The sequence below is a fragment of the Schistocerca piceifrons genome, chromosome X (assembly GCF_021461385.2).
Source record: "Schistocerca piceifrons isolate TAMUIC-IGC-003096 chromosome X, iqSchPice1.1, whole genome shotgun sequence".
Lineage (NCBI taxonomy): Eukaryota > Metazoa > Arthropoda > Insecta > Orthoptera > Acrididae > Schistocerca > Schistocerca piceifrons.
Window position 1 is genome coordinate 971141137 of NC_060149.1, and position 22075 is coordinate 971163211.

The following is a 22075-nucleotide window of genomic DNA, read 5'->3' on the forward strand; positions in this document are numbered from 1 at the left end:
CGGCATTGTGACTTTTGTATTCGATCCCGATGCGATATCTGTCCTTCATGGTCGATGTCAAGGTCCAAAAGATACAGTACACCTGTACTGGTGATTCGGAATGTAATACTGGTCTCCCAGGAGTCGCTCAAATCACATCTTCTTAGAAGTTTCACTCTTCTTGTACTTAAGTCGGCATTGTCCCTTTTGTATTCAATCTTGATGCAATTTCTGTGTTTCATGGTCAATGTGAAGGTCCAAGGGATACAGTAAACCTGTACTGGTGCATCGGAATCTAATACTGGTCTCCCAGGAGCCACTCAAACCACAAAGCCTTAAAAGTTTCACTTTTCTTGAACTTAAGTCGGCATAGTCCGTTTGTATTCAATCACGGTGCAATGATTGTGGTTTACGGTCATTGAGAAGATCCATGGCATACAGTAAACCTGAACTCTTGCACCGGAATCTAATACTGGTCCCCCAGGAGCCTCTCAAACCCCAGACGCTTAGAAGTTTCACTCTTCTTGTACTAAAGTCGGCTTTGTCCCTTTTGAATTCAAACCCGATGCCATTTCTGTGTTTCATGGTCAATGTGTAGGTCCAAGGGATACAGTAGACCTGCACAGGTGCATCGGAATCTAATACTGGTCTCCCAGGAGCTGTTCAAACCGCAAACTGTTAAAGGATTCACTCTTCTTGTACTTAAGTTGGCATTGTGCCTTTTGTATTCAATCCCGATGCAGTTTCTGTGTTTCATGGTCAATTTGAGGGTCCAAGGGATACAGTAAACCTGCACTGGTGCTTCGGAATCTATCTCTGGTCTCCCAGGAACCGCTCGAACCCCAAATTCTTAGAAGATTGACTCTTGTTGTCCTTGATTCGGTATGGTCCCTTTTGTATTCTATCCCATTGCGATTTCTGTGTTTCATGGTTAATGTGAAGGTCCAAGGGGTCCAGTAAACCTGCATTGATGCATCGGAATCTAATACTGCTCTCCCAGGAGCCGCTGAAAGCATAACTCTTAGAAGATTCACTCTTCTTGAACTTAAGTCGGCATTGTGACTTTTGCATTCGATCCCGATGCGATATCTGTCCTTCATGGTCAATGTGAAGGTCCAATAGATACAGTAAACCTGTACTGGTGAATCGGAATGAAATCCTGGTCTCCCAGGAGCCGCTCAAATCACATCTTCTTATAAGATTCACTCTTCTTGTACTTAAGTCGACATTGTCCCTTTTGTTATTCAATCCCGATGCTATTTCTGTGTTTCATGGTCAATGTGAAGCTCTAAGGGTTACAGTAAACCTTCACTGGTGCATCGAAATCTAATACTGGTCTCCCAGGAGAAACTCAAACCACAAACCCTTACAAGATTCACTCTTCTTGTACTTAAGTCGGCATAGTCCGTTTGTATTCAATCACGCTGCAATTTCTGTGTTTTACGGTCAATGTGAAGGTCCAAGGGATACAGTAAACATGAACTCGTGCACCGGAATCTAATACTGGTCTCCCAGGAGCCGCTTAAACCACAAACTCTTAGATGATTCACTATTCTTGTACTTAAGTCGGCATTGTCCATTTTGTATTGAATCCCGATGCATCTTCTGTGTTTCCTGGTCAATGTGAAGGTCCAAGGGATACAGTAAAATTGCACTGGTGCTTCGGAATCTAATACTGGTCTCCCAAGAGCCGCTCAAACCACAAATTCTTTGAGGATTCACTCTTCTTGTACTTAAGTAGGCATAGCAACTTTTGTAATCAATCCCGATGCAATATCTGTGTTTCTTGGTCAATGTGAACGTCCAAGGGATACTGTAAACCTGCACTGGTGCATCGGAATCTAATACTGGTCTCCCAGGAGCCGCTCATACCACAGTCTCTTAGAAGATTCACTCTTCTTGTACTTGAGTCGTCTTTGTCCCTTTTATATTCAATCCTGATGCAATTTCTGTGTTTCGTCTTCAATGTGAAGGTCCAAGGGAAATAGTAATCCTGCAATGCACTGGGCAATCGGAATCTACTACGGGTCTCCCAGGAGCCGCTCAAACCACAAACTCTTAGAAGATTCACTCTTCTTGTACTAAAGTCGTCATAGTCCGTTTGTATTCAATCACGCTACAATTTCTGTGTCTTACGGTCAATGTGAAGGTCCAAGGGATACAGTTAACCTGAACTAGTGCACCGGAATCTATTACTGGTCTCCCAGGAGCCGCTTAAACCACAAACTTTTAGAAGATTCACTCCTCTTGTACTTAATTCGGCTTTAACCCTTTTGTATTCAATCCCAATGCGATTTCTGTGTTTCATGGTCAATGTGAAGGTCCAAGGGATACAGTAAACCTGCACTGGTGAATCGGAATCTAATACTGGTCTCACAGGGGCAGCTCAAAACACAAACTCTTAGAAGATTCACTCTTCTTGTACTTAAGTCGGCATTGTCCCTTTTGTATTCAATCCCGATGCATTTTCTGTGTTTCATGGTCAATGTGAAGGTCCAAGGGATACAGTAAAATTGCACTGGTGCTTCGGAATCAAATACTGGTCTCCCAAGAGCCGCTCAAACCACAAATTCTTAGAAGATTCAGTCTTCTTGTACTTAAGTAGGCATAGTAACTTTTGTAATCAATCCCGATGCAATATCTGTGTTTCTTGGACAATGTGAAGGTCCAAGGGATACAGTAAACCTGCACTGGTGCATCGGAATCTAATACTGGTCTCCCAGTAGCCGCTCATACCACAGTCTCTAAGAACATTCACTCTTCGTCTACTTGAGTCGTCTTCGTCCCTTTTATATTCAATCCTGGTGCAATTTCTGTGTTTCGTCTTGATTGTGAAGGTCCAAGGGAAACAGTAAACCTGCAATGCACTGGACTACCGGAATCTAATACGGGTCTCCCAGGAGCCGCTCAAACCACAAACTCTTTGAAGATTCACTCTTCCTGTCCTTAAGTCGGTATTTTTTTCTTCAATCACAATGCTATTTCTGTGTTTCATGGTCAATGTGAAGGTCCTAGGGATACAGTAAACCTGCACTGGTGAATCAGAATCTAATACTGGTCTTCCAGGAGCCGTTCAAAGCACAAACTCTTAGAAGATTTACTCTTCTTGTACTTAAGGCGGCATTGTGACTTTAGTATTAAATCCCGATGAGATTTCTGTGCTTCATGGTCAATGTGAAGGTCCAGACGATACACTAAATTCTGCACTGGTGCTTCTGAATCTAATACTGGTATCCCAGGAGCTCCTCAAACCACAAACTCTTAGAAGATTCACTCATATTGTACTTAAGTCTGCATTGTGCTCTTTGTATTCAAAACCGATGCAATTTCTGTGTTTCATGGTCAATGTGTAGGTCCAAGGCATACAGTTAACCTGCACTGGTGCATCGGGATCTAATACTGGTCTAACAGGAGCCGCTCAAACTACAAACTCTTAGAAGATTCACTCTTCTCGTACTTAAGTCGGCATTGTTCATTTTGTAATCAATCCCGATGCAATTTCTGTGTTTCATGGTCAATGTGAAGGTCCAAGGGATACAGAAATCCTGCACTGGTGCATCGGAATCTAATACTGGTCTAACAGGAGAGGCTCAAACTACAAACTCTTAGAGGATTTACCCTTCTTGTGCTTAAGACGTCATTGTCCATTTTGTATTCAATCCCGACGTAATTCCGGTGTTTCATGGTCAATGTCAAGGTCCAAGTGATACAGTAAACCTGTGTTGGTGAATCGGAATCTAATACAAGTCTCCCAGGAGCCGCTCAAATCACATACTCTTAGAAGATTCACTCTTCTTGTACTTAAGTCGGCATTATCCATTTTGTATTCAATCCCGATGCAATTTCTTTGTTTCATGGTCAATGTGAAGGTCCAAGGGATACAGTAAACCTGCACTGGTGGATCGGAATCTAATACTGGTCTCCCAGGAGCCACTCAAACCACAAGGCCTTAAAAGTTTCACTTTTCTTGAACATAAGTCGGCATAGTCCGTTTGTATTCAATCACGGTGCAAATTCTGTGGTTTACGGTCAACGAGAAGATCCATAGGATACAGTAAAACTGAACTCGTGCACCGCAATCTAATACTAGTCTCCCAGGAGCTGGTCAAACCACAAACTGTTAGAGGATTCACTCTTCTTGTACTTAAGTTGGCATTGTGCCTTTTGTATTCAATCCCGATGCAGTTTCTGTGTTTCATGGTCAATTTGAGGTTGCAAGGGATACAGTAAACCTGCACTGGTGCTTCGGAATCTATCTCTGGTCTCCCAGGAGCCGCTCGAACCCCAAATTCTTAGAAGATTCACTCTTGTTGTCCTTAATTCGGTTTGGTCCCTTTTGTACTCTATCCCATTGCGATTTCTGTGTTTCATGGTTAATGTGAAGGTCCAAGGGGTACAGTAAACCTGCATTGATGCACCGGAATCTAATACTGCTCTCCCAGGAGCCGCTCAAAGCATAAACTCTTAGAAGATTCACTCTTCTTGAACTTAAGTCGGCATTGTGACTTTTGTATTCGATCCCGATGCAATATCTGTCCTTCATGGTCAATGTGAAGGTCCAAGGGATGCAGTAAACCTGCACTGGTGAGTCGGAATCTAATACTGGTCTCAAAGGGGCCGCTCAAATCATAAACTCTTAGAAGTTTCACTCTTCTTGTACTTAAGTCAGCATTGTCCCTTTTGTATTCAATCCCATTGCATCTTCTGTCTTTCCTGATCAATGTGAAGGTCCAAGGGATACAGTAAAATTGCACTGGTGCTTCGGAATCTAATACTGGTCTCCCAAGAGCCGCTCAAACCACTAATTCTTTGAAGATTTAGTCTTCTTGTACTTAAGTAGGCATAGCAACTTTTGTAATCAATCCCGATGCAATATCTGTGTTTCTTGGTCAATGTGAAGGTCCAAGGGATACAGTAAACCTGCACTGGTGCATCGGAATCTAATACTGGTCTCCCAGGAGCCGCTCATACCACAGTCTCTTAGAAGATTCACTCTTCGTCTACTTGAGTCGTCTTTGTCCCTTTTATATTCAATCCTGATGCATTTTCTGTGTTTCGTCTTCAATGTGAAGGTCCAAGGGATACAGTAAACCTCCACTGGTGAATCAGAATCTAATACTGGTCTTCCAGGAGCAGTTCAAAAACACAAACTCTTAGAAGATTCACTCTTCCTGTACTTAAGGCGGCATTGTGACTTTAGTATTAAATCCCGATGAGATTTCTGTGCATCATGGTCAATGTGAAGGTCCAAGCGATACAGTACATTCTGCACTGGTGCTTCGGAATCTAATACTGGTATCCCAGGAGCTGCTCAAACCACAAACTCTTAGAAGATTCACTCTTGTTGTACGTTAGTCGGCATTGTGCCTTTTGTATTCTATCCCGTTACGATTCCTGTGTTTCATGGTCAATGTGAAGGTCCAAGGGATAGAGTAAACCTGAACTGTTGCATCGTAATCTAATACTGGCCCCGAGGAGCCGCTTAAACCACAAACTCTTAGAAGATTCACTCATTTTGTACTTAAGTCGGCATTGTGCCCTTTGTATTCAAACCCGATGCAATCTCTGTCTTTCATGGTCAATGTGTAGGTCCAAGGCATACAGTTAACCAGCACTGGTGCATCGGGATCTAATACTGGTCTAACAGGAGCCGCTCAAACTACAAAACTCTTAGAAGATTCACTCTTCTCGTACTTAAGTCGGCATTGTTCATTTTGTATTCAATCCCGATGCAATTTCTGTGTTTCATGGTCAATGTGAAGGTCCAAGGGATACAGTAAACCTGCAGTGGCGCTTTGGAATCTTATACTGGTCTCCCAGGAGCCGCTAATAGCACAAATTCGTACAAGATTCATTCTACTTGTCTTAAGTCGGCATTGTCTTTTTTATGTATTCAATCCCAATGCGATTTCTGTGTTTCATGGTCAATGTGAAGGTCCAAGGGATACAGAAATCCTGCACTGGTGCATCGGAATCTAATACTGGTCTAACAGGAGCGGCTCAAACTACAAACTCTTAGAGGATTTACCCTTCTTGTGCTTGAGACGTCATTGTCCATTTTGTATTCACTCCCGACGTAATTCCGGTGTTTCATGGTCAATGTGAAGGTCCAAGGGATACAGTAAACCTGCACTGAAGCATCGGAATCTAATACTGCTCTCCCAGGAGCCTCTCAAAGCACAAACTCATAGAAGATTCACTCTTCTTGAACTTAAGTCAGCATTGTGAATTTGTATTCAAACCCGATGCGATATGTGTCTTTCATGGTCCATGTCAAAGTCCAAGTGATACAGTTAACCTGTGTTGGTGAATCGGAATCTAATACAAGTCTCCCAGGAGCCGCTCAAATCACTTACTCTTAGAAGATTCACTCTTCTTGTACTTAAGTCGGCATTGTCCCTTTTTTATTCAATCCCGATGCGATATCTGTCTTTCATGGTCAATGTCAAGCACCAAGTGATACAGTAAACCTGTGTTGGTGAACGGAATCTAATACAAGTCTCCCAGGAGCCGCTCAAATCACATACTCTTAGAAGATTCACTCTTCTTGTACTTAAGTCAGCATTATCCCTTTTGTATTCAATCCCGATGCAATTTCTGTGTTTCATGGTCAATGTGAAGGTCCAAGGGATACAGTAAACCTGCACTGGTGCATCGGAATCTAATACTGGTCTCCCAGGAGCCACTCAAACCACAAGGCCTTAAAAGTTTCACTTTTCTTGAACTTAAGTCGGCATAGTCCGTTTGTATTCAATCACGGTGCAATGTTTGTGGTTTACGGTCATTGAGAAGATCCATGGCATATGGTAAACCTGAACTCGTGCACCGGAATCTAATACTGGTCTCCCAGGAGCCGCTCAAACCCCAGACGCTTAGAAGATTCACTCTTCTCGTACTTAAGTCATCATTGTCCATTTTGTATTCAATCCAGATGCAATTTCTGTGTTTCATAGACAATGTGAAGGTCCAAGGGATACGGTAAACCTGCACAGGTGCATCGGAATTTAATACTGGTCTCCCAGGAGCTGTTCAAACCACAAACTGTTAGAGGATTCACTCTTCTTGTACTTAAGTTGGCATTGTGCTTTTTGTATTCAATCCCGATGCAGTTTCTGTGTTTCATGGTCAATTTGATGGTCCAAAGGATACAGTAAACCTGCACTGGTGCTTCGGAATCTTTCACTGGTCTCCCAGGAGCCGCTCGAACCCCAAATTCTTAGAAGATTCACTCTTGTTGTCCTTAATTCGGCATTGTCCCTTTTGTATCCTATCCCATTGCGATTTCTGTGTTTCATGGTTAATGTGAAGGTCCAAGGGGTACAGTAAACCTGCATTGATGCATCGGAATCTAATACTGATCTCCCAGGAGCCGCTCAAAGCACAAACTCTTAGAAGATTCACTCTTCTTGAACTTAAGTCGGTATTGTGACTTTTGTATTCGATCCCGATGCGATATCTGTCCTTCATGGTCGATGTGAAGGTCCAAAAGATACAGTACACCTGTACTGGTGATTCGAAATGTAATACTGGTCTCCCAGGAGTCGCTCAAATCACATCTTCTTAGAAGATTCACTCTTCTTGTACTTAAGTCGGCATTGTCCCTTTTGTAATCAATCTTGATGCAATTTCTGTGTTTCATGGTCAATGTGAAGGTCCAAGGGATACAGTAAACCTGTACTGGTGCATCGGAATCTAATACTGGTCTCCCAGGAGCCACTCAAACCACAAAGCCTTAAAAGTTTCACTTTTCTTGAACTTAAGTCGGCATAGTCGGTTTGTATTCAATCACGGTGCAATAATTGTGGTTTACGGTCGTTGACAAGATCCATGGCATACAGTAAACCTGAACTCTTGCACCGGAATCTAATACTGGTCCCCCAGGAGCCTCTCAAACCCCAGACGCTTAGAAGTTTCACTCTTCTTGTACTAAAGTCGGCTTTGTCCCTTTTGAATTCAAACCCGATGCCATTTCTGTGTTTCATGGTCAATGTGTAGGTCCAAGGGATACAGTAGACCTGCACAGGTGCATCGGAATCTAATACTGGTCTCCCAGGAGCTGTTCAAACCACAAACTGTTAAAGGATTCACTCTTCTTGTACTTAAGTTGGCATTGTGCCTTTTGTATTCAATCCCGATGCAGTTTCTGTGTTTCATGGTCAATTTGAGGGTCCAAGGGATACAGTAAACCTGCACTGGTGCTTCGTAATCTATCTCTGGTCTCCCAGGAACCGCTCGAACCCCAAATTCTTAGAAGATTCACTCTTGTTGTCCTTAATTCGGTATGGTCCCTTTTGTATTCTATCCCATTGCGATTTCTGTGTTTCATGGTTAATGTGAAGGTCCAAGGGGTACAGTAAACCTGCATTGATGCATCGGAATCTAATACTGCTCTCCCAGGAGCCGCTCAAAGCATAACTCTTAGAAGATTCACTCTTCTTGAACTTAAGTCGGCATTGTCCATTTTGTATTGAATCCCAATGCATCTTCTGTGTTTCCTGGTCAATGTGAAGGTCCAAGGGATACAGTAAAATTGCACTGGTGCTTCGGAATCTAATACTGGTCTCCCAAGAGCCGCTCAAACCACAAATTCTTTGAGGATTCACTTTTCTTGTTCTTAAGTAGGCATAGCAACTTTTGTAATCAATCCCGATGCAATATCTGTGTTTCTTGGTCAATGTGAAGGTCCAAGGGATACTGTAAACCTGCACTGGTGCATCGGAATCTAATACTGGTCTCCCAGGAGCCGCTCATACCACAGTCTCTTAGAAGATTCACTCTTCTTGTACTTGAGTCGTCTTTGTCCCTTTTATATTCAATCCTGATGCAATTTCTGTGTTTCGTCTTCAATGTGAAGGTCCAAGGGAAACAGTAAACCTGCAATGTACTGGGCAATCGGAATCTACTACGGGTCTCCCAGGAGCCGCTCAAACCACAAACTCTTAGAAGATTCACTCTTCTTGTCCTTAAGTCGGTAATTTCTTTTTCAATCCCAATGCTATTTCTGTGTTTCATGGTCAATGTGAAGGTCCAAGGGATACAGTAAACCTGGACTGTAGCATCGGAAACTAATATTGGTCTGCCAGGAGCCGCTCAAACCACAAACTCTTAGAAGATTCACTCTTCTTGCACTTAAGTCGGCATTGTGCCTTTTGTATTCTATCCCGATGCAATTTCTGTGTTTCATGGTCAATGTCAAGTTCCAAGGGATACAGTAAACCTGCACTGGTGCTTTGGAATCTAATACTGGTCTCCTAGGAGCCGCTCAAACCACAAACTCTTAGAGGTTTCACTCTTCTTGTACTTAAGTCGGCATTGTGCCTTTTGTATACAATCCCGATGCAATATCTGTGTTTAATGGTCAATGTGTAGGTCCAAGGGATACAGTGAACCTGCACTGGTGCGTCGGAATCTGATTCTGGTCTACCAGGAGCCGCTCAAACCACAAACTCTTAGAAGTTTCACTCTTCTTATACTCAAGTCGGCATTGTGCCCTTTATAATCTATCCCGATCCAAATTCTGTGTTTCATGGTCAATGTGAAGCTCCAAGGGATGCAGTAAACCATCACTGGCGCATCGGAATGTAATACTGGTCTCCCAGGAGCCGCTCAAACCACAATTTCTTGGAAGATTCGCTCTTATTGTCCTGAAGTCGGCATTGCCCCTTTTGTATTCAATCCCAACGCGATTTCTGTGTTTCATGGTCAACGTGAACGTCCAAGGGATATAGTAAACCTGCATTGGTCCATCGGAATCTAATGATGGTCTCGCAGGAGCCGCTCAAAGCACAAACTCTTAGAAGATTCACGCTACTTGTACTTAAGTCGGCATTGTGACTTTTGTATTCAATCCTGATGCGATATCTGTCTTTCATGGCCAATGTGAGGGTCCAAGCGATACAGTAAACCTGCACTGGTGAATCGGAATCTAATACTGGTCTCCCAGGAGCCGCTCAAATCACAACCTCTCAGAACTTTCACTCTTCTTGTATTTAAGTCGGCATTGCCCCTTTTGTACTCAATCCTGATGCAATTTCTGTGTTTCATGGTCAATGTGAAGGTCCAAGGGATACAGTAAACCAACACTAGTGCGTCGGAATCTAATACAGGTCTCCCAGGAGCCGCTCAAACCACAACCCCTTAGAGGATTTACTCTTCTTGTACTTAAGTCAGCATACTCCGTTTGTATTCAGTCCCGATGAAATTTCTGTGTTTTATGGTCAATGTAAAGGTCCAAGGGATACAGTAAACCTGAACTCGTGCACCGGAATCTAATACTGGACTCCCAGGAGCCGCTCAAACCACAAACTCTTAGAAGATTCATTCTTCTCGTACTTAAGTCGGCATTGTCAATTTTGTATTCAAACCCGATGAAATTTCTGTGTTTCATGGACAATGTGAAGGTCCAAGGCATACAGTAAACCTTCTCAGGTGCATCGGAATCTTATACTGGTCTCCCAGGAGCCGCTCAAACCACAAACTCTTAGAAGATTCACTCTTCTTGAACTTAAGTCGGCATTGTCCATTTTGTATTCAGTCCCCATGCAATTTCTGTGTTTCATGGACAACGTGCAGGTCCAGGGGATACAGTAAACCTGCACTGGTGCTTCGGAATCTAATACTGGTCTCCCAGGAGCCGCTCAAACCACAAACTCTTAGCAGATTCACTCTTCTTGTACTTAAGTCAGCATTGTCAATTTTGTATTCAAACCCGATGCAATTTGTGTGTTTCATGATCAATGTGAAGGTCCAAGGGATACAGTAAATCTGCACTGGTGCATCGGAATCTGCTACTGGTCTACCAGGAGCCTCTCAAACCACAAACTCTTAGAAGATTCCCTCTTCTTGTACTTAAGTCGGCATTGTGCATTTGTATTCAATCTCGATGCGATATCTGTCTTTCAGGGTCAATGTGAAGGTCCAAAGGATACAGTAAACCTGCACTGGTGAATCGGAATCTAATTCTGGTCTCCCAGGAGCCGCTCAAATCGCAATCTCTTAGAAGATTCAATCTTCATGAACTTAAGTCCGCATTGTCCCTTTTGTACTCAATCCTTATTCAATTTCTGTGTTTCATGGTCAATGTGAAGGTCCATGGGATACAGTAAACCTGCACTCGTGCATCGGAATCTAATACTGGTCTCCCAGGAGCCGCTCAAACCACAAACACTTAGAAGGTTCCTTCTTCATGTAATTAAGTTGGCATAGTCCCTTTTGTATTTAATCCCGATGCAATTTCTGTGTTTCATGGTCAATGTGAAGGTCCAAGGGATACAATAAACCAGATCTGGTGCATTGGAATTTAATACTGGTCTCCCGGGAGCCGCTCAAACCACAATCTCTTAGAAGATTCACTCTTCTTCTACTTAAGCCGGCATTGTCCCTTTTGTATTCAATCCCGATGCAAATTTTGTGTCTCATTGTGAATGTGATGGTCCAAGGGATACAGTAAACCTGCACTGGTGCATCGGAATCTAGTACTGGTCTCCCACGAGCCGCTCAAACCACAAACTTTTAGAAGATTCACTCTTCTTATACTTATGTCGGCATTGCCCCTTTTGTATTGAAACCCGATGAAACTTCTGTGTTTCATGGTCAACGTGATGGTCCAAGGGATACAGTAAACCTGCACTGGTACATCGGAATCTAAAACTGATCTCCCAGAAGCCGCTCAAACAACAAACTCTTAGAAGTTTCACTCTTCTTGTACTTAAGTCGTCATTTTGACTTTTGTATTTAATCCCGATGCGATTTCTCTGTTTCATGATCAATGTGAAGAACCAATTGATACAGTAAACCTCCGGTGGAGCATCGAAATCCAATACTGGTCTCCAAGGAGCCGCTGAAATGACAATTTCTTATCAGATTCACTTTTCTTGTACTTAAGTCGGCATTGTGAATTTTTAATTCTATCCCATTGTGATTTCTGTGTTTCTTGGTCAATGTGATGGACCAAGGGATACTGTAAACCTGCACTGTTGCATCGGAATCTAATACTGTACTCCCAGTTGGGGCTCAAACCTCAAACTATAAGAAGATTAATTCTTCTTGTACTTAAGTCGGCATTGTCCTTTTTGTATTCAATCCCGATGCAATTTCTGTGTTTCATGGTCATTGTGTAGGTTCAAGGGATACAGTAAACGTGCACTGGTGCATCGGAATCTAATACTGGTCTCCCAGGAGCCGCTCAAACTACAAACCCTTAGAAGATTCACTCTTCTTGTACTTAAGTCGGCATAGTCCCTTTTGTATTCAATCCCGATTCAATTTCTGTGTTTGATGGTCAATGTGAAGGTCCAAGGGATACAGTAAACCAGAACTGGTGCATGGGAATCTAATACTGGTCTCCCGGGAGCCGCTCAAACCAAAATCTCTTAGAAGATTCACTCTTCTTGTACTTAAGCCGGCATTGTCCCTTTTGTATTCAATCCCGATGCAAATTTCGTGTTTCATGGTGAGTGTGATGGTCCAAGGGATACAGTAAACCTGCACTGGTGCATCGGAATCTAGTACTGGTCTCCCAGTAGCCGCTCAAACCACTTGTGGAAGATTCACTCTTCTTGTTCCTAAGTCGGCATTGTCCCTTTTGAACTTTTCCCGATGCAATTTCTGTGTTTCATGGTCAATGTGAGGGTCCAAGGGATACAGTAAACCTGCACTGGTGCAACGGAATCTAAAACTGGTTTCCCAGAGGCCGCTCAAAACACAAACTCTTAGAAGTTTCACTCTTCTTGTACTTAAGTCGTCATTGTGCATTTTGTATTCAATCCCGATGCGACATCTCTGTTTCATGATCAATTTGAAGGACCAATTGATACAGTAAACCTGCACTGGTGCTTCGGAATCCAATACTGATCTCCCAGGGGCCGCTCATATCACAATTTCTTATTAGATTCACTCTTCTTGTACTTAAGTCGGCATTATGAATTTTGAATTCTATCCCATTGTGATTTGTGTGTTTCATGGTCAATGTGAAGGTCCAAGGGATACAGAAAACCTGCACTGGTGCATCGGAATCTAATACTGCCCTAACAGTTGCCGCTAAAACCTCAAAATCTAAGAAGATTAATTCTTCTTGCACTTAAGTCGGCATTGTCATTTTTGTATTCAAACCCGACGCAATGTCTGTGTTTCATGGTCAATGAGGAGGTCCAAGGGATGCAGTAAACCTGCACTGGTGCTTCGGAATTTATCACTGGTCTCCCAGCAGCCGCTCAAACCCCAATCTCTTAGAAGATTCACTCTTGTTGTCCTTAATTCGGCGTTGTCCCTTTTGTATTCAATCCCAATGCGATTTCTGTGTTTCATGGTCAATGTGAAGGTTCAAGGGATACAGCAAACCTGCACTGGTGAATCGGAATGTAATACTGGTCTCCAAGGAGCCGCTCAAATCACAAACTCTTAGAAGATTCACTCTTCTTGTACTTAAGTCGGCAATGTCCGATTTGTATTCAATCCCGATGCAATTTCTGTGCTTCATGGTCAATGTGAAGGTGCAAGGGATACAGTAAACCTGCACTGGTGCATCGGAATCTAATACTGGCCTCCTTGTTGCCGCTCAAACCTCAAATTCTAAGAAGATTAATTCTCCTTGTACTTAAGTCTGCATTGTCGCTTTTGTATTCAAACCCGATGCAATTTCCGTGTCTCATGGTCAATGTGTAGGTCCAAGGGATACTGTAGACATGCACTGGGGCATCGGAATCTAATACTGGTCTCCCAGGAGCCGCTCAAACCATAAACTCTTAGATGATTCGCTCTTCTTGTAATGAAGTTGGCATTGTGCCTTTTGTATCCAATACCGATGCAATTACTGTGTTTCATGGTCAATGTGAATGTCCAAGGGATGCAGTAAACCTGCACTGGTGCTTCGGAATTTATCACTGGTCTCCCAGCAGCCGCTCAAACCCCAATCTCTTAGAAGAATCACTCTTTTTGTCTTGAAGTCGGCATTGTCCCTTGTGTATTCAATCAAAATGCGATTCTGTGTTTCATGGTCAATGTGAAGGTCTTAGGGAAACAGTAAACCCGCACTGGTGCATCGGAATCCAATGCTGGTCTCGCTGGAGCCGCTCAAAGCACAAACTCTTAGAAGATTCACTCTTCTTGTACCTAAGTCGGCATTGTGCCTTTGTATTCAATCTCGATGCGATATCTGTCTTTCAGGGTCAATGTGAAGGTCCAAAGGATACAGTAAACATCCACTGGTGAACCGGAATTTAATACTGGTCTCCCAGGAGCCGCTCAAATCACAAACTCTTAGAAGATTCACTCTTCTCGTACTAAAGTTGGCATTGTCCTTTTTGTATTCAATCCCGATGCAATTTCTGTGTTTCATGGTCATTGTGTAGGTTCTAGGGATACAGTAAACCTGCACTGGTGCATCGGAATCTGGTACTGGTCTACCAGTAGCCGCTCAAACTACAAACTCTTGGAAGATTCCCTTTTCTTGTACTTGAGTCGGCTTTGTGCATTTTGTATTCAATCCCCATCCAATTTCTGTGTTTCATGGTCAATGTGAACGTCCAAGGGATACACTGAACCTGCACTGGTGCATCGGAATGTAATACTGGTCTCCCAGGGGCCGCTCAAGTTACAATTTCTTTGAATATTCACTCTTGTTGTCCTGAAGTCGGCATTGTCCCTTTTGTATTCAATCCCAATGCGATTTCTGTGTTTCATGGTCAATGTGAAGGTCCAAGGGATATAGCAAACCTGCACTGGTGCATCGGAGTCTAATGCTGGTCTTCCAGGAGCCGATCAAACCACAAACTCTTAGAAGTTTCACTCTTCTTATACTTAAGTCGGCATTGTAACTTTTGTATTCAATCCCGATCCAATTTCTGTGTTTCATGGTCAATGTGAAGGTCCAAGGGATGCAGTAAACCAGCACTGCCGCATCAAAATGTAATACTGGTCTCCCAGGAGCCGCTCAAACCACAATTTCTTAGAAGATTCGCTCTTGTTGTCCTGAAGTCGGCATTGCCCCTTTTGTATTCAATCCCAACGCGATTTCTGTGTTTCATGGTCAACGTCAACGTCCAAGGGATATAGTAAACTTGCATTGGTCCATCGTAATCTAATGATGGTCGCGCAGGAGCCGCTCAAACCACAAACTCTTAGAAAATTCACTCTTCTTGTACTTAAGTCGGGATAGTCCCTTTTGCATTCCATTCAGAAGCAATTGCTTTGTTTTATGGGCAATGTAAAGGTCCAAGGGATACGGTAAATTCTGCACTCGTGCATCGGAATCTAATACTTGTCTCCCAGGAGGCGCTCAAACCACAATTTCTTAGAAGATTCACCCTTCTTTTACTTAAGTGTGCATTGTCCCATTTGTATTCAATCCCGACGCAAATTTTGTATTTCATGGTATATGTGAAGGTCCAAGATATACAGTAAACCTGAACTGGTGCATCGAAATCTATTACTGGCCTCCCAGGAGCCGCCCAAACCACATTCTGTTAGAAGATTCACTCTTCTTGTAGTTAAGTCAACATTGTCTCTTTTCCATTGAAACCCGATGCAATTTCTGTGTTTCATGGTCAATGTGAAGGTCCAAGGGATACAGTAAACCTGCACTGGTGCATCGGAATCTAAAACTGGTCTCCCAGGAGCCACTCAAACCACAAACTCTTAGAAGTTTCACTCTTTTGGTACTTTAGTCGTCATTGTGCCTTTTGTATTCAATCCCGATGCGGTTTCTAGTTTTCATGATCAATTTGATGGACCAATTGACACAGTTAACCTGCACAGGTGCTTCGGAATCCAATACTGATCTCCTAGGAGCCGCTCAAACCACTAAGTCTTAGAGGATTCACTCTTCTTGTACTTAAGTCGGCATTGTCAATTTTGTATTCAAACCCGATGCAATTTCTGTGTTTCATGATCAATGTGAAGGTCCAAGGGATACAGTAAATCTGCACTGGTGCATCGGAATCTGCTACTGGTCTACCAGGAGCCTCTCAAACCACAAACTCTTAGAAGATTCCCTCTTCTTGTACTTAATTCGGCATTGTGCATTTGTATTCAATCTCGATGCGATATCTGTCTTTCAGTGTCAATGTGAAGGTCCAAAGGATACAGTAAACCTGCACTGGTGCATCGGAATGTAATGCTGGTCTCCCAGGGTTGGCTCAAATCACAAATTCTTAGAAGATTCACTCTTGTTGTCCTGAAGTCGGCATTGTCCCTTTAGTATTCAATCCCAATCCGATTTCTGTTTTTAATGGTCAATGTGAAGGTCCAAGGGATACAGTAAACCTGCATTGGTGAATCGGAATCTAATACTGGTCTCCCAGGAGCCGCTTAAATCGCTATCTCTTAGAAGATTCACTCTTCATGTACTTAAGTCCGCATTGTCCCTTTTGTATTCAATCCTTATTCAATTTCTGTTTTTCATGGTCAATGTGAAGGTCCATGGGATACAGTAAACCTGCACTCGTGCATCGGAATCTAATACTGGTCTCCCAGGAGCCGCTCAAACCACAAACACTTAGAAGGTTCCTTCTTCTTCTACTTAAGTTGGCATAGTCCCTTTTGCATTCAAACCCGATGCAATTTCTGTGTTTCATGGTCAATGTGAAGGTCCAAGGGATACAGTAAACCTGCACTCTTGCATCGGAATCCAAAACTGGTCTCCCAGGAGCCGCTCAAACCACAAACTCTTAGAAGATTCACTCCTTTGGTACTTTCGTCGTCATTGTGCTTTTTGTATTCAATCCCGATGCGGTTTCTCCGTTTCATGATCAATGTGATGGACCAATTGATACAGTAAACCTGCACTGGTGCTTCGGTATCCAATACTGATCTCCATGGAGCCTCTCATATCGCAATTTCTTATTAGATTTACTCTTCTTGTACTTAAGTCGGCATTGTGAATTTTGAATACTACCCCATTGTGATTTCTGTGTTTCATGGTCAATGTCAAGGTCCAAGGGATACAGTAAACCTGCACTGGTGCATCGGAATCTAAAACTGGTCTCCCAGGAGCCGCTCAAACCACAAACTCTTAGAAGTTTCACTCTTTTGGTACTTTAGTCGTCATTGTGCCTTTTGTATTCAATCCCGATGCTGTTTCTCCTTTTCATGATCCATTTGATGGACCAATTGATACAGTAAACCTTTACTGGTGCTTCACAATCCAATACTGATCTCCTAGGACCCGCTCATATCGCAATTTCTTATTAGATTCACTCTTCTTGTACTTAAGTCGGCATTGTGAATTTTGAATTCTATCCCATTGTGATTTCTGTGTTTCATGGTCAATGTGAAGGTCCAAGCGATACAGAAAACCAGCGCTGGTGCATCGGAATCTAATACTGGCCTCCCAGTTGCCGCTCAAACCTCAAACTCTAGGAAGATTAATACTTCTTGTACTTAAGTCGGCATTGTCCTTTTTGTATTCAATCCCGATGCAATTTCTGTGTTTCATGGTCAATGTGTAGGTCCAAGGGATACAGTGAACCTGCACTGGTGCGTCGGATTCTGATTCTGGTCTACCAGGAGCCGCTCAAACCACAAACTTTTAGCAGTTTCACTCTTCTTATACTTAAGTCGGCATTGTGCCTTTTGTATTCAATCACGGTCCAATTTCTGTGTTTCATGGTCAATGTGAAGGTCCAAGGGATGCAGTAAACCAGCACTGGCGCATCGGAATGTAATACTGGTCTCCCAGGCGCCGCTCAAACCACAAATTCTTAGAAGATTCGCTCTTGTTGTCCTGAAGTCGGCATTGTCCCTTTTGTATTCAATCCCAACGCGATTTCTGTGTTTCATGATCAACGTGAAGTTCCAAGGGATATAGTAAACCTGCATTGGTCCATCGGAATCTAATGATGGTCCCGCAGTTGCCGCTCAAAGCACAAACTCTTAGAAGATTCACTCTACTTGTACTTAAGTCGGCATTGTAATTTTTGTATTCAATCCCGATGCGATATCTGTCTTTCATGGTCAATGTGAAGGTCCAAACGATACAGTAAACCTGCACTGGTGAATCGGAATCTAATACTGGTCTCCCAGGAGCCGCTCAAATCACAAGCTCTCAGAACATTCACTCTTCTTGTACTTAAGTCTTCATTGTCCCTTTTGTACTCAATCCCGATGCAATATCTGTGTTTCATGGACAATGTGAAGGTCCAAGGGATACAGTCAACCAGCACTAGTGCGACGGAATCTAATACAGGTCTCCCAGGAGCCGCTCAAACCACAACCCCTTAGAGGATTTACTCTTCCTGTACTTAAGTCAGCATATTCCGTTTGTATTCAGTCCCGATGCAATTTCTGTGTTTTACGGTCAATGTGAAAGTCCAAGGGATACAGTAAACCTGAACTTGTGCACCGGAATCTAATACTGGACTCCCAGGAGCCGCTCTAACCACAAACTCTTAGAAGATTCACTCTTCTCGTACTTAAATCGGCATTGTCCATTTTGTATTCAATCCCGATGAAATTTCTGTGTTTCATGGACAATGTGAAGGTCCAGGGGATACAGTAAAAATGCACTGGTGCATCGCAATCTTATACTAGTCTCCCAGGAGCCGCTCAAACCAGAAACTCTTGGAAGATTCACTCTTCTTGTACTTATGTCGGCATTGTTCATTTTGTATTCAGTCCCCATGCAATTTCTGTGTTTCAAGGACAACGTGCAGGGCCAGGGGATACAGTAAACCTGCACTGGTGCATCGGAATCTAATACTGGTCTCCCAGGAGCCGCTCAGACCACAACCTCTTAGAACATTCACTCTTCTTGTACTTAAGTCGGCATTGTCCCTTTTGTATTCAAACCCGATGTAATTTCCGTGTTTCATGGTCAATGTGTTAGTCCAAGGGATGCAGTAGACCTGCACTGGTGCATCAGAATCTAATACTGGCCTCCCAGGAGCCGCTCAAACCACATACTCTTAGATGATTCACTCTTCTTCTACTGAAGTTGGCATTGTGCATTTTGTATTCAATCCCGATGCATTTTCTGCGTTTCATGGTCAATGTGAAGGTCCAAGTTATACAGTAAACCTGCACTGGTGGTTCGGAGTTTATCACTGGTCTCCCAGCAGCCACTCAAACCCCAAATTCTTAGAAGATTCCTTCTTGTTGTCTTTAATTCGGCGTTGTCCCATTTGTATTCAATCCCTATGCGATTTCTGTGTTTCATGGTCAATGTGAATGTCCAAGGGATACAGTAACCTTGGACTGGTGAATCGGAATCTAATACTGGTCTCCCAGGAGCCGCTCAAACCACAGACCCTTAGAAGATTCACCCTTCTTATGCTTAGGTCGGCATAGTAACTTTTGTATTCAATCCCGATGCAATTTCTGTGTTTCATGGTCAATGTGAAGGTCCAAGGGATACAGTAAACCTGCGCTGGTGCTTCTGAATATAATACTGGTCCTTCACGAGCCGCTCAAACTACAAACTCTTAGAAGATTCACTCTTCTTGTACTTATGTCGGCATTGCCCCTTTTGTATTGAAACCCGATGCAATTTCTGTGTTTCATGGTCAATGTGATGGTCCAAGGGATACAGTAAACCTGCACTGGTACATCGGAATCTAAAACTGGTCTCCCAGAAGCCGCTCAAACAACAAACTCTTAGAAGTTTCACTCTTCTTGTACTTAAGTCGTCATTTTGCCTTTTGTATTCAATCCCGATGCGATTTCTCTGTTTCATGATCAATGTGAAGAACAAATTGATTCAGTAAACCTCCGGTGGAGCATCGAAATCCAATACTGGTCTCCCAGGAGCCGCTCAAATGATAATTTCTTATCAGATTCACTTATCTTGTACTTAAGTCGGCATTGTGAATTTTTAAATCTATCACATTGTGATTTCTGTGTTTCTTGGTCAATGTGATAGACCAAGGGATACAGTAAACCTGCACTGGTGCATCGGAATCTAATACTGGACTCCCAGTTGGGGCTCAAAACTCAAACTCTAAGAAGATTAATTCTTCTTGTACTTAAGTCGGCATTGTGCATTTTGTATTCAATCCCGATCCAATTTCTGTGTTTCATGTTTAATGTGAAAGTCCAAGGGATACAGTGAACCTGCACTGGTGCATCGGAATGTAATACTGGTCTCCCAGGGGCCGATCAAGTTACAAATTCTTTGAATATTCACTCTAGTTGTCCTGAAGTCGGCATTGTCCCTTTTGTATTCAATACCAATGCGATTTCTGTGTTTCATGGTCAATGTGAAGGTACAAGGGAAATAGTAAACCTGCACTGGTGCATCGGAATCTAACACTTGTCTCCCTGGAGCCGATCAAATCACAAACCTTTAGAGGATTCACTCTTCTTGTACTTAAGTCGGGATAGTCCCTTTTGTATTCAATTCGGAAGCAATTTCTTTGTTTCATGGTCAATGTGAAGGTCCAAGGGATGCGGTAAATTCTGCACTCGTGCATCGGAATCTAATACTTGTCTCCCAGGAGCCGCTCAAACCACAATTTCTTAGAAGATTCGCTCTTGTTGTCCTGAAGTCGGCATTGTCCCTTTTTTATTCAATCCCAACGCGATTTCTGTGTTTCATGATCAACGTGAAGTTCCAAGGGATATAGTAAACCTGCATTGGTCCATCGGAATCTAATGATGGTCCCGCAGTTGCCGCTCAAAGCACAAACTCTTAGAAGATTCACTCTACTTGTACTTAAGTCGGCATTGCGATTTTTGTATTCAATCCCGATTCGATATCTGTCTTTCATGGTCAATGTGAAGGTCCAAACGATACAGTAAACCTGCACTGGTGAATCGGAATCTAATACTGGTCTCCCAGGAGCCGCTCAAATCACAAGCTCTCAGAACATTCACTCTTCTTGTACTTAAGTCTTCATTGTCCCTTTTGTACTCAATCCCGATGCAATTTCTGTGTTTCATGGTCAATGTGAAGGTCCAAGGGATACAGTCAACCAGCACTAGTGCGACGGAATCTAATACAGGTCTCCCAGGAGCCGCTCAAACCACAACCCCTTAGAGGATTTACTCTTCCTGTACTTAAGTCAGCATACTCCGTTTGTATTCAGTCCCGATGCAATTTCTGTGTTTTACGGTCAATGTGAAAGTCCAAGGGATACAGTAAACCTGAACTTGTGCATCGGAATCTAATACTGGACTCCCAGGAGCCGCTCTAACCACAAACTCTTAGAAGATTCACTCTTCTCGTACTTAAATCGGCATTGTCCATTTTGTATTCAATCCCGATGAAATTTCTGTGTCTCATGGACAATGTGAAGGTCCAAGCGATACAGTAAACCTGCACTGGTGCATCGGAATCTTATACTAGTCTCCCAGGAGCCGCTCAAACCAGAAACTCTTGGAAGATTCACTCTTCTTGTACTTATGTCGGCATTGTTCATTTTGTATTCAGTCCCCATGCAATTTCTGTGTTTCATGGACAACGTGCAGGGCCAGGGGATACAGTAAACGTGCACTGGTGCATCGGAATCTAATACTGGTCTCCCAGGAGCCGCTCAGACCACAACCTCTTAGAACATTCACTCTTCTTGTACTTAAGTCGGCATTGTCCCTTTTGTATTCAAACCCGATGCAATTTCCGTGTTTCATGGTCAATGTGTTAGTCCAAGGGATGCAGTAGACCTGCACTGGTGCATCAGAATCTAATACTGACCTCCCAGGAGCCGCTCAAACCACATACTCTTAGATGATTCACTCTTCTTCTACTGAAGTTGGCATTGTGCATTTTGTATTCAATCCCGATGCATTTTCTGCGTTTCATGGTCAATGTGAAGGTCCAAGTTATACAGTAAACCTGCACTGGTGGTTCGGAGTTTATCACTGGTCTCCCAGCAGCCACTCAAACCCCAAATTCTTAGAAGATTCACTCTTGTTGTCTTTAATTCGGCGTTGTCCCATTTGTATTCAATCCCTATGCGATTTCTGTGTTTCATGGTCAATGTGAATGTCCAAGGGATACAGTAACCTTGGACTGGTGAATCGGAATCAAATACTGGTCTCCCAGGAGCCGCTCAAACCACAGACCCTTAGAAGATTCACCCTTCTTATGCTTAGGTCGGCATAGTAACTTTTGTATTCAATCCCGATGCAATTTCTGTGTTTCATGGTCAATGTGAAGGTCCAAGGT